General features: G+C 36.2%; 1 long non-coding RNA gene across 1 annotated transcript; it reads left to right on the top strand.

Annotated features, from left to right (window-relative positions):
* The first annotated feature begins 1660 nt into the window (after positions 1-1660).
* LOC118354443 (uncharacterized) lies at positions 1661-8715 on the top strand. The gene is made up of 3 exons (XR_004814889.2): positions 1661-1704; positions 8109-8238; positions 8563-8715. It is a non-coding gene; the product is annotated as an uncharacterized LOC118354443 (long non-coding RNA).
* The last annotated feature ends 7003 nt before the right edge of the window (positions 8716-15718 follow it).

The following is a 15718-nucleotide window of genomic DNA, read 5'->3' as shown; positions in this document are numbered from 1 at the left end:
ATATTTTATTGGTATTTTTTATTCTAAGAGCTATTTCTTTCTAAATTGTTCCTTTCTCATAGTATTCTCTTCCTTTCTTAGAAAAAAAATCTCACATATCTCTTTGTTAATATTAATTAAAATCCTTTTGAATTTTTTTCTTTGTCCCCTATTTATTTGTGTTCTCTATGTCCCCCTCTTTTTATTCACTGTGGTTTCTTTTTTTATGTGGGAGTCTTTCCTTAAGTGTTGGCTGATATGTTCATATTTAAGACTAAGGCATTTTAAATTGTTTTTAAATTGTGTATCCACACAGTGGGATATTCCTCAGAAACAAACAAAAAGAACGAACTACTGATACATGGAGGAACAATACTGGTGAATATTAATAGCATTATGTTAAGTGAAAGAAGTGGGACCGAAAAGTACATTCCATGTAATTCCATTGAGAGGAAATTTTTGAAAAGGCAAAACTCTAGTGATAAAAGCAGATTAGCAGTTGCCAGGAGCCAGTGACTGTGGAGAAATTTGACTACAAAGGAATATGAGAGAAATTTGGGGGGGTGATGGAAATGTTCTATATTTTTATTGTGGTAGTGGTTTTATGACCATATAGAACAGTCAAAACTCATCAAACTTTACAGTAAAATTGGTGAATTTTACTATATGATACCACAATAAAACTGATTTAACAAAAATAAATTGATGATCTTTGTTGGGGAGGTTGGTTGACTTGGGGTCTTTAAATGAGCTTCCCATATGGAAGGCTTTCTATTTTGTTGGGAATATCCTACAAGTAAGTAGCAGTATGTGGAGGTCTTCACTGCCATTGAGTGTCTTTGGAACAACAGACTATTGATTGGTATTTTATACATGAACTGGGTGTCCTGCCACTCCACATATAGAGTTTCTAATTCTTTTATCTATTTTAAGGATCACTTTTCTTCATATCTGTTGCTTCAGAGTATATAATTGGTCTATTTAAATTTTCTATAATAAGCCATTTAGAATCATGTCTAACTTGAATCTTGAGGTATAAGTTTATATATAATAGAGATTTTCCATAAAAAGCAAAAAGAGAAAGAAATGAAAATTGAATAAACTATGTATCTTTTTATTTAGAATTTCTATAAACTATGGAATTGGGATTTGAGATAGTTTCCTCTGTTGATATTTAAGATCCATGAGATTCATAAAAAGAGGTATTATCAGTATCTAAGAAAATATTTGCCTATATCACAGTACCCCCCAACACACACACACACACTGGGCTATTATTTCTTTATAATATTTGTAAAAATTGGAGAGGATTTAAAAAATATAAAATGTACAATATATAATACAGGAGACATCTATGTATTACTTACCCAATTTTAAATGATATTATCATTTTGCCATTTACTCTTTAGAATTATCTTTTTTTTAAAAAAAGAATTTATTTATTCATGACAGACACAGAAAGAGAGAAGCAGAGATATAGGCAGAGGGAGAAGTAGGCTCCATGCAGGGAGTCCAATGTGGGACTTGATGCTGGGACTCCAGGATTACACGCTAAGCCAAAGGCAGATGCTTAACTGCTGAGCCACCCAGGCATCCCTCTTTAGGATTTTCAGAAGAGATAAAGTATTTTAGATATCCTTAAACTTCTCCTTGCCTCATTAATGTCTCCCCTTTCCTTTCCAGAAACAACTGTCCTCCTGATGCTGGTGTGACACTTCTGTACAGGTTTTAGTACTTAACAATAAATTAAAAAGACATAAATAATATACTTCTCTTTTTTTGAATTTTAAAAATTTGCATGAATACCATCCTATTGTGAAATCTTTTGTCACTTGATTTTTTCATCCAATTTTGTTTTTGAATTTTATCCATAGTGATATAGAGAACTAGTTCATTCATTTATTAGCTGTAAAACATTTTATAGAAACAATAAATCAGAGTTTATATAACCATTTCCCTCAGAGGACCATTGGACAGATTATACATTTTTGTGATTACATGCAATGCTTTAATGAACCTTCATGCAGGAGCACAGATATGGGGGTTTCTCTAGCACAGTGACTCTCACACATTAGTGTGCATCAGAAGTAGCTAATGTGGCTGTGACAGCACAGATGTTTGTCCTACAGTTTCTGATTCAGCAGATGTAGGTGAGCCCAAGAGTTTGAATTTGTAACAAACTTTCAGAACCACACTACTCTAGGGTTGAGCTACAGGTGAAATTTTGGCCTTTGGATATCTATATATTTTCTACTTTGCTAGAGATTTCCAAACATCTAGAAATTTTTAAACATATAGTGTTTGCATCAGTATATACCTCTACTATCAAAGTATACATCCTCATTGCTCACTGTCTTGACAGAGTGTGGTGTTATAAGTGTTTAAAATTGTCAATAAAAATGTTACGTTTCATTTTATGTTTTTCTGATTAATAGTAAGATTGAACTTAATTTCCTATGTTTAATGTTCATCATTTTTTTCTTTTCTATGAATTCTATATCTTTTTTGTCCCCCCCCCCCATTAAGGTGACTGATTTGTTTATTTCTTTATTTTAATTGCTTTGTCAAATCTTTTTTATATATTCTGGCTACTAATCCTTTATCTGATAATGGGCTGCAAATCTCTTCCTTTAATCTTCTATTCTGTGATATCTCCCATTTCATTTATAGTATTTTTGATGGAGAAAAGTTTGAAATATCAATGCAGTCAATGTCAATATTTCCCTTTGTGATTCATACTTTTATAACATTTTGGTTAAGAAATCTTTCCCTACCAAGATGTTGCAAAGATATATATTTGTAAACTTAAAACTTCTACTTTCATTTTCCACATTTAGTTTTTAATTTATTAGGAATTAATTATATGTATTGACTAAGGTAGGAAGCTAATTTTTTTCCGACAGGAGGAATCAGTCACTTTCTCTGTCATAACCAAGTTTCTATTCATTTTTGCATCTGTTTCCAAACTCATTTGTCCATTTTACTAATCTTTGTCTAGTCCAGAGCCAATACTATACTTTTCAATTACTTGAAATTCGAAATGTCGAGAATATATAGGATTTTTTTTTTCTCACCATATTCTTCTTCTTAGTTTTTCTGACAAGGCTTGCTTTATCAAGTTGGGTGAAAAATTTGGTTCATTTACCAGTTGGCTCTATCTCTTTATTTGGCATTGTGAGTATTGCTCTGTAATAATATATGTTATTTGAGCTTCATTTCTTTTTTTTTTTTTTGCTTCATTTCTTTTTTACAAAAATTTGAAGTAGATTTTTTTAAAAAAAGATTTTATTTATTTATTCATGAGAGAGAGAGAGAGAGAGAGAGAGGCAGAGACACAGGCAGAGGGAGAAGCAGACTCCATATGGGGACCTGGACATGGGACTCAATCCCCGGTCTCCAGGATCAGGCCCTGGACCAAAGGCAGTGGTAAACCGCTGAGCCACCGGGCTGCCCGAGGTAGATTTAAAAAAAAACAAAAACACAATGCAATAGAAATAATTGTGTGTGTGTGCATTCTTTAAGATAGAAACAAGAAGAGTATGCCAACCATAAAAGTCATAAAATTATTGAATTCAACGTAAAACTCTATTCAAACTTTTCTAGCGAGGATGAAGAAGGATGTGTGATAAATATTTGATTCCTCTGATAGAAAGAAACACACAAGTTTATGGTGGGAAAAAATTGTATCCTAATACCAAATACTGTCAGAAAGTCTTACCTAGAACATTGCATAGGGAATAGTGAAAAGCGATGTCCTCTAGAGTAATATATAAAAAAGTACAGAAATGCATTTCTTATGGTGGCAGTGAGTAAAATTTTAATTTTATAAAAATTGCTAGCAAATAGCTAATGTGATGCATTCTATCCCTTCCCCCTGCCCAACTTTATTCAGGAATAGACATGAGACTAACAAGATCTTTAGGTAGACACAATTTTTCTCTAACTTTGTAGTTGGCAAACTAGGGCTCTTGGGTCCAATCCACCCTGCCACCTGTTTTTGCAAATAAAGTTTTATTGGAACAGAGCCAGACTCATTTGTCTGCATATTATCTATGGCTGCTTTCCTGCTACCAGTGGCAGAATTGAGTAGTTGCGATAAAGACCATATGGCCCACAAAACTGAAAGTATTTGCTGTCTGGCCCTTTCCAGACAATGTTTGCCACCCCCTTCTCCAAATTATCATTCCTTAAATTACAAACTTTATATTTACTCTCAACATATTTTTAAATCCCACCCTCACTTTTATAGCACCTTCAAGTATAAGCCGAAGATGTAATGGGCACAATGGTCAAGAGGAGGCACTTGGCCAAGGCGATTCATTATTGCTCTTATTCAGGAAGAAAATGTAATCGCATTCTGTACACTCTTCCTACCCAGGAATTTCATCACCCAAAGAAAAAACAACCTAAGAACACAAAGATATCCTGCATTCTGAATTAGGGAGATTTTCTGTACATCTCAGCAACATACTCCTTCCTTTTTGCTCTGCTCAGAAGGTGGCTCAGCTTTTTGTCATTCACCCCTCCCTTAGTCACCTACTCTTGGCAGTGCTTCCTGGACTCTCAGTGAGCAGGCCATAGGAATCCTGTGATGGCATCTTTCTCCTCATCTGGACTCAAGTTCTAGTCAGCTCTATAATTTTTTGCAACTTTGTTTCCACATAGACCCAGTACTGAATTCCTCTCAGCTCCCTGATATTAAGTCATCTTTGTTATTTATTTTTTTTTTTTAAGGACTGGTTAACTCAACTGTCACAATTCCCAACTGGTAATATGTTCCAGTGGAAAAATCACAGAATTTAGAGCCAGAAGTCCTGTTTTTGAATTCCTAACCTTGATACTTACCAGATGAATGACCTTGGGCAGGTTTCTTAAACACTGAGACTCAGTTTTCTCATCTGCAAAACAAAGATACTAACAATGCTTGTCCTCTCTACCTATTAGGATCAATGCTAAAAACAAATGAGATCTGTGAAAATAATTTATAAATTACAAAATAATACACACATGCTCATTATTGTCACCAGTTCTCAAAGGTTCCCTCGATGATTTTTTTCTAATCTTCAACGGCTTTTCACTTGTGTTCAGGAACCAGTCCATGAATTCTCCATTGTAGCCTCTTTGCCGAAGGGCCTCATCATTGTATTAGCATCTGTCTTCTCTGGGAATATACTGCTCCTCCAGGGACATTCACCCTTTACAAAGCGTGTAGGACCTGAATGTCTCAAAGCTGAGCTGTGGATTTTGACAATTTGAGGGTGGTGTCAGAGAGAGAGAATGCTCCTTTTGCTTCTCCCTAATTCTGTGTTATCTTGACCTGGCCTCCAAAGCAATCCTGATTATGCTGAGTCTTATATACTCTTCAGTGAACACTTTCTTTAATTTCTTGACCCATTCATTTTTCTGAGCTTAAAGCCAGAGCATAGAACAAAAGTGGGAAAGGGGATACAAGTGCACCTAAACAAATACAGCCCATTAGCTTTGTATCTCCCATCTCTCCCCTTAGGATCTAAATCCCTACTCTGAATTCCTTCTTTCATGAGATTTTCTTTGTCCACCTCTTTACTTCACCTCACTCCTCCCACCATCTAGGAGGAAAAGTTGGCCATTGGATTCATCCCATTTAGAACACAGATAGGATCACTTAAGAGTCGGTAGGGTCACTCTTTATTTAAAAATATCATCGTTTGTGAGGTCCTTTATTCTTTTTTTTTTCTTCGTTTAGATATTCTTTCAAACATGTGTATAATTTTTTTCTTCCATCTCCAGTACCATGGAGCCAGCCCAAGAATGGTCAGATTGCGAGATCTGGATTGAGTCAGGAGTGGTAGAGACCCTCATTAGCTGTTAGGGCAAGTTGTCCCTCTCAACCCAGCCATACTAGAACTCTGTACTGGAAGTTGGACTAAACAAAATCAAATTAAAAGAAAAAAAAAATGAAACTTTTTTTGCTCTTTGCTATTGCCTCCTTTGTGAATATTTCCTCCAAGGCTCTCATAGAGAATATCTTTATGCCATTAATAATTCATACAGTTTACATCTATGAACTCACAAATAAATTCCGAACAGTGGTCACTGGCCCACTGTTTTCTGCAAATGGCTAATCTCTACATCCTGGGTTAAGCTCAACTGGGACACTGTGTTATAAACTATAATCTAAATTTTCTTCAATTTTGCACTAACTGCTTTTTACAGAAAGGAAAAATGAGGATTACAAAAAAATGACCATGATATGTTTGCCAGATAAAACATAATTTGCTTTATTTTTCCCCTTTGCACCATTAAGAGATTTATTGTCTCCTATTTATTTTCAGCACTTTTCTTCATTTCTGGGAAGTCTGACCTGCCTAAATCATTATTGCATCTGAACAGAGTTTTGCAGACAGATTTCCAGTAATGGGCTCAAATAATGGGCTCTATTTGGCATTTCAATGGCCCTTTAATGACACAGAGAAGGGCAGTGCTTCTTACATGTTTCCTGAGAAGCAAACATGAGTGACCCCAGAGGCCTAGTAGCATAATCTGAAGCAGATCACCACAAATTTAAAAATTCTTTGTTATCATATATTATAGAAGATTTGCATTTCATATTATAATATATTTGTGTTTCCTTGTATATAAAAATACCCAAATGCTTTAATTGACGTTTCAGACAGATGTACCATTTTTATCCTGGCATGCTTCTGCTGGTTGTTGTTTACTGTTAGTAGGTGGATGCACCCCCAGTCTGAGATTTGGAGGCAGGGAAACTGGATTTGAATCTTGATTCTTTCATTTCTAGACACTTACACCTGGGCAAGTCACTTTTGGAGGGTAGATCCTCATGTGTAAAACAGGCCCTTGTGATATTCGTATCTGCAATTGGGGATTCCTTTCTGTTGAATAATCGTCCAATGTTGAGAAGGAAGGGCTGATTAGAACCAATGGGGAGATATGAATCCTAGACCATTTTGAAGATGATTAAGTCCAAACATTTTCATGAAATTTAACTGTTCTCATCTTGTAGAAGTTTCACTTTATCATATTAGTTCCTTGGGGATGTTTATAGTGTTTCTCCTCATAGGCATGCTGATATTAGGAACATTTCTCATAGGAAATTTTACAGTTGCCAGCTTCAGGCTCCCAGACTCACCCCTAGTGGACCTAAGTTCAAAAAATACTTATCAAGGAGCTTCTCTGTGTCCATAACTTGCCAGGTACTGTGGGTCAGATTGACAAAAAATTGTGAGCTACAATCTACACTTGGGAATTTTTTTTTTTTTTTAATCCTGAGTACCAGGGTTATAGACCAATTTAATCAAAGTATGTATTAGGTGGTACTCAGGCATCAATCTTTTTATTCTTCTTCTTTTTACCTTTTTTTACATTTTTTTGGTTATTCTATTATACAGCCAAATTTGAAAAACAGTGTGTTATATTAGTACTATTCTAAAAAAGAGTGATCTGTGGATCTTGTTCAAAAGTCAAATTCTTATCTATTCAGATTTGTGGAATCAGATTCTTTTAGCAAAATCTGGGGAGAATTTGTAGGAACATTAAAGCTTGAGAAACACTGTGTTAGAACGCCCTGCTCTACTTATTCTCAAAGTATGGTCCTCTGACTATAATCAGAGTTGCTTGGAAATGTTTTCAAAAGGCAGATTTCAGGGCCCAGCCCCAGCCTACTAAATCAGAATCTTATGATGGAAGTGCATGGATATTTACATCCTTACAGAATTTTATAGATAATTCGTGGCTTACCCGAATTCATATTTATCAGTTATCAACGCCACTGCCCTTCCTTAGAATCATCTACTTTCTTTTCCACAATTCCTCTTCACCAACTGCCAAGTCTTCTGAGTTCTGCCCATAAGATCCAGGATGGGAAGGATGATAATTTTCTATTTTTAGCCTTATGTGTAGTTTCGGCTTGTAGTTGCTTTAAATAGAGAACTCCTCCAGAGCTTTCAACTGTTTGTTTGCAGATCATTAATTACTGAACATGGATGCTCTGAAGCAGAGAAATTTTCAACTTAAATGATAAGAACTGATCTTGGCTGAAGAATGCCAAACCTGAAAACTAGGACTCCCTAAAATAAGTCAACATATGGTTCAGTTGATAGAGCTCCAATTCCTATTGATCTTTTCAGGAATCATATCTACTGTGCGAGGAAAGCTGCCTGTGGCACTGATCTAAATGATAAATGGAGAGAAGTCAAAAGAGACAAGGAAAGGAATATGCAGAAGCAAGAGGATGTTTGGGAAAAGACTGTAAGTCATGTAAGTGCTTTGGGCAAGGCCTGGTTGGGGAGTAGTCTTTAGTCCTGGCTGACATCTTCACAAGTTTACGAAGAAAGAGATTGCTCTTTATCTAATAGATCTAATAGATCTTTTTGATTAAAGAGAATAAAAATCTCATTCTTTCCCAATTTCCTTTTTCTTTCTCTTGCTCTCTCACCAGTCTTCCACTTGGTTTTGGAAGGGTGACTTACATGGCTGCCACCAGAAGCTGATTGTAAAAGCTACAGACATCACAGCTTTTGTGCCTACTATTTTTTGCCCCAATATCATATTGCCCTATTCTTTACATTCTATCTCTCACAGGAATTTGAAGAACACTAGTTCTTAGCTGGAGAGCTAGAAGTACAAGATGTGAATGTGGAGCTCCCTGGCCTGGCCCTAATGAAGCTTGCTGTCTAAAGAAAATATAGTTGACCTTTGAATAATATGGGATTGAGCGGTATGGGGCCACTTACATGTGGATTTTTTTTGCAATAAAAACAATACCATAAATGATTTTTTGTTCTGTATGATTTTCTTTTCTCTAGTATGTATGACATACAACATATAAAACATATGCTAATTGACTGTTCATGTTATGGATAAGATTTCAGGTCAACAGTAGGCTATTAGTAGTTATAGTTTTTGGTGAGTCAAAACTTATATGTGGACTCTGAACTGTGGGAAAGGGGGTTGGTGCCCCTAATCCCTGTGTTGTTTAAGGGTCAACTGTGTATGTGTAGGTGCTCCAGGAGGAAGGGCTCTATGCTTTGCAGGTGGACAGGAGGAGAGCCTGGGCTGAGGAAGGAGATGGACAGATCCATTCCTCATTTCTCTGTAAACTGCAGGGCACAGAGCCAGCTCACCACTTTCGTTAGAACTTTCCTGCTCCACTCTTTTCTAAGTGGGAATGAGGGATGTAAGTGAAAATCCTGTATATTAGGAACAATCTGGGTATATCCAGACAAAACTGCATGTAGTGGAAGACACTATGGTTTACATGTTTGGGGGAAAAGAGCCCTGGGCCTCAGTTTCACTGCAGATATCCTAGTCTGCCATACTTCTGTGAAGCACACCGCACCAAGAGTAGGGTATCAGTGAGCTAAAATCCTGGGACACACTTGGCCACAGGGCTCTAAGTCCTGGGAAGTGACTGCAAATCTCACAAAGTGACTGAAACACAACAACTTAAAATATGCAGGTAGTTAGACAAAGGGGTCCCTAGTCATCATGTTAGAATTGAGAATTTCTAGACCCTAGGAAGATATATGAGAAGAGGGTAGCATGGTAACTAGAAGCTTGGAATTTGGAGTGAGGTGAACCTAAATTCATACCTTCACTCTATCCCTTTATCAACTATTTGGCTCTGGGCAATTATCTGATCTGTTGGAGCCTCTGTTTCTTACTTTCTGAAATGGTTATAATACACACATATGTACATAGTTTATAAGGCGATTGTAAAGAGTAAATGAGACAGTATCTTTAAAAGACTTAGTAGAGTCCCCAGTGCAAGTTGAATAAACAATAATCAATCAGTATTCTCCTTCATGGCAGTTGTAGTTTTGGGGTAGGTAAAAATGGAAGGCAGTGGGATGGAGAACATATGTCTGGGATGTTCTGGTGTTTATAGGAACAATGACCAAGGCAGAGGCTCAATTTTCCATAACCAATAGAACTATAACACACAAGGGTAGGTAGAAATTTGGCTACCCTATACAGCCACCCAACCAGGGAAGGAGGTGGCTAGGGTCATTTGTTGCCAGTCCATGGCAGTGTGTCCCGGGACACTGACATCCTTCTTCAGGAAAGCATTGAGTGCCAGTGAGCCATCCTGAAAAGTGCATAGGGACTTAGGTTTAAGGCTGATCTCTATACTCTACTAGCCTTGTGACAGGTTCAAGTTACTTAACTTATAAACCAAGGGTTGGGGGAAGAGGAAGAGCTTATCTTTCAGAGCTAGAGTGAAGGAGCCTAGAGAGTGCCTGGTGAGTGGTCGAAATTCAGAAAGTGTTAGCATGGGTGGGGCTGAGCCCATACACAGCACTTAGTTGTTCAGACCTTAGGGAGAGAAGAGATACAGACAGAAGCCTGAGAGGCAAGGAGGGTTGGCTTTACTACTTAGGAGTAAATTAAAAATTAGGCATTATTTTTGCACTTTCCAATGCTTTACAGGGTTCTCAGTACATGTAGCAAAAATTGTCAATTACTGTATAGCTCCTCCTTGAATATACAGACAGCTTGGATTCTACACTGTGGTGAAGGCTACTTGCAGTTCTGAGTATGTTTCCCTGTGCTTTCCACTGGGTACATAGCTCCAAGAGGAGCACTGCCTCCCGAGTTCAGTTCCTAGTATATCCTATTAAGGGCATTGTACTAAAGAGCAGTTTTCTTTTCTTTCTTTCTTTTTTTTCCCCCCAGCTGACACAAGGGCTTAACAGATTAATTCATTAGTCCTTAATATCTTTTCCTTCTAAGGCCTGGTTCAAGTCAGTGCTCTTTGATTAGCGCTATCTTTTCCAGGACTGTGCTGAGCTGTTTTGCATCTCAGTTCTGCTTGGCATTCTTTCCAGAGAGGGAGGTGAAAAGCTTAAAGAAAAACAAAGAGACTTGTAAAGTTTGTAAAATCACATCATCTAGTGATAAACTTTTTCAAACGTGCCATGTTTTCTGACTGGGCAAATATAAATGATCAATTTTCCACATAAGCAATTTATTTAAGAAGGGAAATATATATATGTATGTATATAAATACCACTGCTGGTGGGTGCTAAAGAATATGGTTTATTTCAGCAATAGGTTCTTAAAACTTAGTAGTTTTACTGAATTATTGGTGCAATAAACCTTATGGGTTTGTTACAGCATTAACTGCCCACTGTTTACTTCAAGCTGTTAATCAATACACCAGCCATTACTGCTGGCAACTTGCAGTATTTTGAGGATTATTATTAATGTTTTTAGTTACAATTTCTTTCTGGCTTTTTTCCCCCTTATTTTTTGGCTGTATTTAGCAAAGAGGGAGGAATCTGCAGCTGATCAGATGTGCTATCACATGCAGAGTATCCTTGGAATTTAATAGGCGAAAGAAGATTTACCTAGAGAAAACATTTCTTTAAATCAACCAACCGGAAAAATAATATCCTTCTTAATATTGAAGAAGGAAAAGTGAAATGTGAGTGTCTCATATAGTAGCTCTGCTGCATACATACGTTTTCTTCCTAGGCGCCTAGTTGGTAAATGCCAGTGAGAATGGTAAATGGTTGATGATAAAACCAGCCTTCCATGAATCTCTGATTCTCCGTAGTACAATTTGAAGGCATGCCATTTCTAGGAAGTATTCCCCAAAGATGTGATCCTCTGAACCATGGAAGTTTTTCTTGTTTTAATATTTGCTTTTTTTATATATGTGAATATTTGGCTCTGTTTCTTTCCATGCACTTTGGCATGGTCTCTGTTAGAATAACATGTAGTTGATGCTTAGCTTGGGGTCATGATGACTATCAAACTGCAAATCAACAGGGCAAGAAAAAAGACTTTGCAGCTGCTGCTTGCCAGAGAAGCCTTCCTGATCCTAGAACTTCACAGCTGAGGGCAGCAAGTGTGAGGGCCATTTCTAGCTGCAGGGAAATTTCTCCTTAAAGAAACCTTTGGTTCGTGTACATGTGCTAGATCTGTGTGATGGTGTTCTCTCTCTAAATCTAGTGAGTGATTAAGTACTGTTCTAGTTGCAGTACATTCCTTGCCTCCTCTGCCTCTTTATTTCAAAACTTAATTCAAAAACTTAATTCACTTAAGTGGAGGAGGTGCCACAGGATAATTCATTTCTTGCCATTTTGGAAACTAAAGTGCTAACTCTTTGAATAATAACATTAAGCAGTTGGTTTGGAAATTGTCCACTTGATATTTCTTGGTATTGATGGTCTCCATTTCCAGTGGGATTTAGGGAGCTACTGTAGTTTTTTAAAAAAGAACAGCTCTATCATGCATTTAGGGACCTCAAAATTAAAACTGCAGATGATAAAAATGATTGTTTTTATCATTTCCTAAGTTATCCTTTCTTTGTTCTTTAGTCTTAGCTTCAATGGCCCTGAATGGCTATATATAAATTCTTTTAGAATATATTTATTCTATAAATATATATTTTTAAATATTTTAGAAGACAAATTTTCATTTGTCTTCATCAGCCATTTAACTAAAAACATTAAATACATACATAAATATTATCAATAATAAATTAATGAGGAATAAGTCTTAAAAGGCAGAAGTAAATTGCTCCAATTTAGAGTTAATTTTGCTAATAGGAGATAAGATTAATAATGAAGGATGGAAACCAGGCACTTAAGAAACCCACATAAAGATGAAAAATAATGCTTATGTAAGTATAGCATATCCCCAGCTGGAAGAGCAAAAGAGGAGTGGAGGGAAGTAAAAATCAGTGTCTAATATCGTCAGTTTATAGACTTAATACATTTTGAAGAAAATGCCTCAATGTGCTTCCCAAGGGATGGAACACAGACCCAATGTCAGATGCCTAAAGGAAATGGCAGATTGTCAGGTGGTGAAGAGTTCTCAGCACTGAGGTTCTGCATGTTGCCAGTTTGTTCCTCGAGAGATCACTGATCCACTGTACTTTTTGCAACCTTTGACGTGCTATGTCTCAGTTTCTCCGTCTGTAAAAAGAAGATACTTGATCACACGGAGTCTTTGAGGGTGTTGAGTATGTTAACTCTATAGCTTATTATATGATCTTAGTTTCACAAATTCATTAGGAACTGTCTAGTATTTACCTGATTTGATCTTAAAGACCAAGATTAATTTTAAGCCTTTCCATCTGTCATCTAACCCTATTTTCTTCCTTGAGCTCTTCTTTGCTCTTCTGCTTGGCAGGTGTTTCCACAATGGTGGCATAACCCTTAACTATCTCTTGGAGTACCATAGATGGTATGTCCAGGTAGCATCTCCTTTATCTCTTTCTGTTTTGTTAACTGGTTAATCTAAACTCTATATTTAATTGCACTTATATTTTGGACTCTGATAATCTGAGATAAACTTAGGTACATCCTCTTTAAATCAACCAGAGATATGATTAAAGTTGGCTGAGATCTTCAGCCTTTCAAAAGAGTTTTAAATGCGTTCAAATAACTCTGCCAAAAAATGTGTTGTTAATTATCTATTCTGAGTATGTGAGGTTTACTTTCTCATGCAAATTTCAACAATAAGCAGACATACGAAGTAGGTGTGCACAGAAAAAGAATATTTTTATTTAAAAGTCTATTTTGATCATTGCCCATAATAGTTAATAGTAAGGACAACCTAAGGGAAGGTTTGGAAAACATTTTTAAATCTTTTCTTAATCACAGATACCACTGACAGATATGTTTGGTTATGCTGCAGCCTGCTTTATTGTTTAGATTCTTCTATTTTCACCTTTAATTCTTTATTTTTCATATCTAATCCTCTCTTCCTACCTGTTCAGTTTCTATCAAGAATTTTCTTTTTCTTGAAATAGTCTCCCAAACAGGAAAAGTCATTTGACTTGATGAGCAAGAAATTAAAACAGTGCACTGAAATTAAATGTCCACTCTCAAATTTGAGTTTAATTAAATTTTCTTACTTACTTGTAGGTTGACTCTATTTCGGGACCCACATGGAATTCTTATCAGTAAGATTATTTTTCCTTTTCTCTAGGGCCTGTGTTTTCACCTGTCTTACATGTGTGAAAGTGCTGTTGTTTCCTCTGCATCCATAGTATTTTATTTTCTTTGCTCGTGTTACCCTCCAGCACCCTTTACTTTATCCCTTATAGTACATAAATCAACTTTTTACTATATTTTCTATCAAGACCTTGCTAATGTTTTTTATTTCTACTCCTACTGTGGCATGTATAATTTGACTGCTTGACGTTTTTCCTTCTATCTCAAGTGGATTATACATATAAATGAAAGTCTGGATTTGAGTTTCTTTTTTCATTAGAATACACATAAGCTTTATAAAAATTCTAGTATGTTTTCAATGTGCTTTCCAGAACTGTTAGAAATGAACTTCTTTCAGCCTGTTCAGATTAAATTAATTTTTCACTGACTCCTCGTTTCAGACTGATTTTGTTTTAAATAAAAGCATTAAATGAAACTAGAAATACAAAGTAACTATACTCTGTAAGGGAAACAATAGAATCATTAAAAAATGTCATCAAGGCGTCAGTTAGATATGTTTGGGGAGATTGGGAGCAAGTAGTGATAGTTTCTCTTATCCTATATAAAAGTTCAACCCCCCAAAAGTCTTCTAATATGAAAAGATATTTTGAAAATGAATTTTAACAGGAAGTTAATAGAAATTGAGCATTCAAAACTAATTGAAGGGCATGTTTGGCTCAGTTGGTGAAGAGTATGACTCTTGATTTTGGCTCAGGTCATGATCTCAGGGTCATTAGATCAAGCCCTGTGTCAGGTTCTGTGCTCAATGTGGAGCCTGCTAATGACTCTTTCCTCTCTGTCTGCCCCTCCCCCACTCTCTGAAAACAAAACAAATGGAAAAGTTCAACACTGGATTAGTTAGGTCTTTCCTTCCAAATCTTTAAGTTCTATTTTGGAATAATTTCATTGCTACTGTTGGATTTTGAATCTGTTGAAAGTGGACAAAGCAAAGCCCTGCTGTAAAGATTAAGTTGTCCATGTTTCTAGTGCCAATAACATGAAACCATAAGACTATCCATAGGATCAGAGAGACACAAAGAACAGATGACAAAGTTACAAGTGGTACACTATAAATATAGTCTTATATTCCCCCAAATGCTTTGAGGAATATTCTCTCAATTTTATAAACTGGCCCATTATGAGTTGTTTTAGTATCCTTATAAGATTGAGAAAAATGGTGAACTAAAATCAACATTTAATCAGAGCAACCAGATACTCATCTCAGTTAGGCTGCTTATCCAAATGGGACTCATTCCAAGTCTTTAAAAACAATTCATGATAGAAGTTACAAGTATCTCAAGATAAGCTAAATTCCAGACCTACTCCTTTGCACTCTTCTACATTTCAGAAAATGCCACCTTGGCCTTTCTAGTTGCCAAAATTCTTGATGTTAATCCACATCAAAAAGTTAAGGGTGTCTCTCCACTCTTCCTCTTGCACCCCTTATTTAATCTATTACCAAATCCTTTTTTTTTTCTCTATCAAAAACTGTATATGGCATCTTTATATTTCACAACTTTCCTCACTACTTGGGAATTTTAGCTCATGCCATCATCATCATTTCCTTGGATATTTGCAACAGTTTCTTTACTGCTATACCAGCTTCTCTACTTGCCCCCTTATTTCAAACCAGAAATGAGAACAATGTGGTTAAAAATATTTCAGGTTATGTCTTTCTTCAGCTCAAATCATTAAAATTGTTTCCATCTTATTTAGCGTAAAAGTCAAAGTCTTTACAAGGCCTATTTGGCCCTCACTGACTCTTCCACCCCTGCCTCTTTTGATATGTT

This window comes from Canis lupus, chromosome 13 (genome assembly GCF_003254725.2).
Source record: "Canis lupus dingo isolate Sandy chromosome 13, ASM325472v2, whole genome shotgun sequence".
Classification (NCBI taxonomy): domain Eukaryota; kingdom Metazoa; phylum Chordata; class Mammalia; order Carnivora; family Canidae; genus Canis; species Canis lupus.
This window is presented reverse-complemented; position numbering and strand designations above follow the sequence as displayed.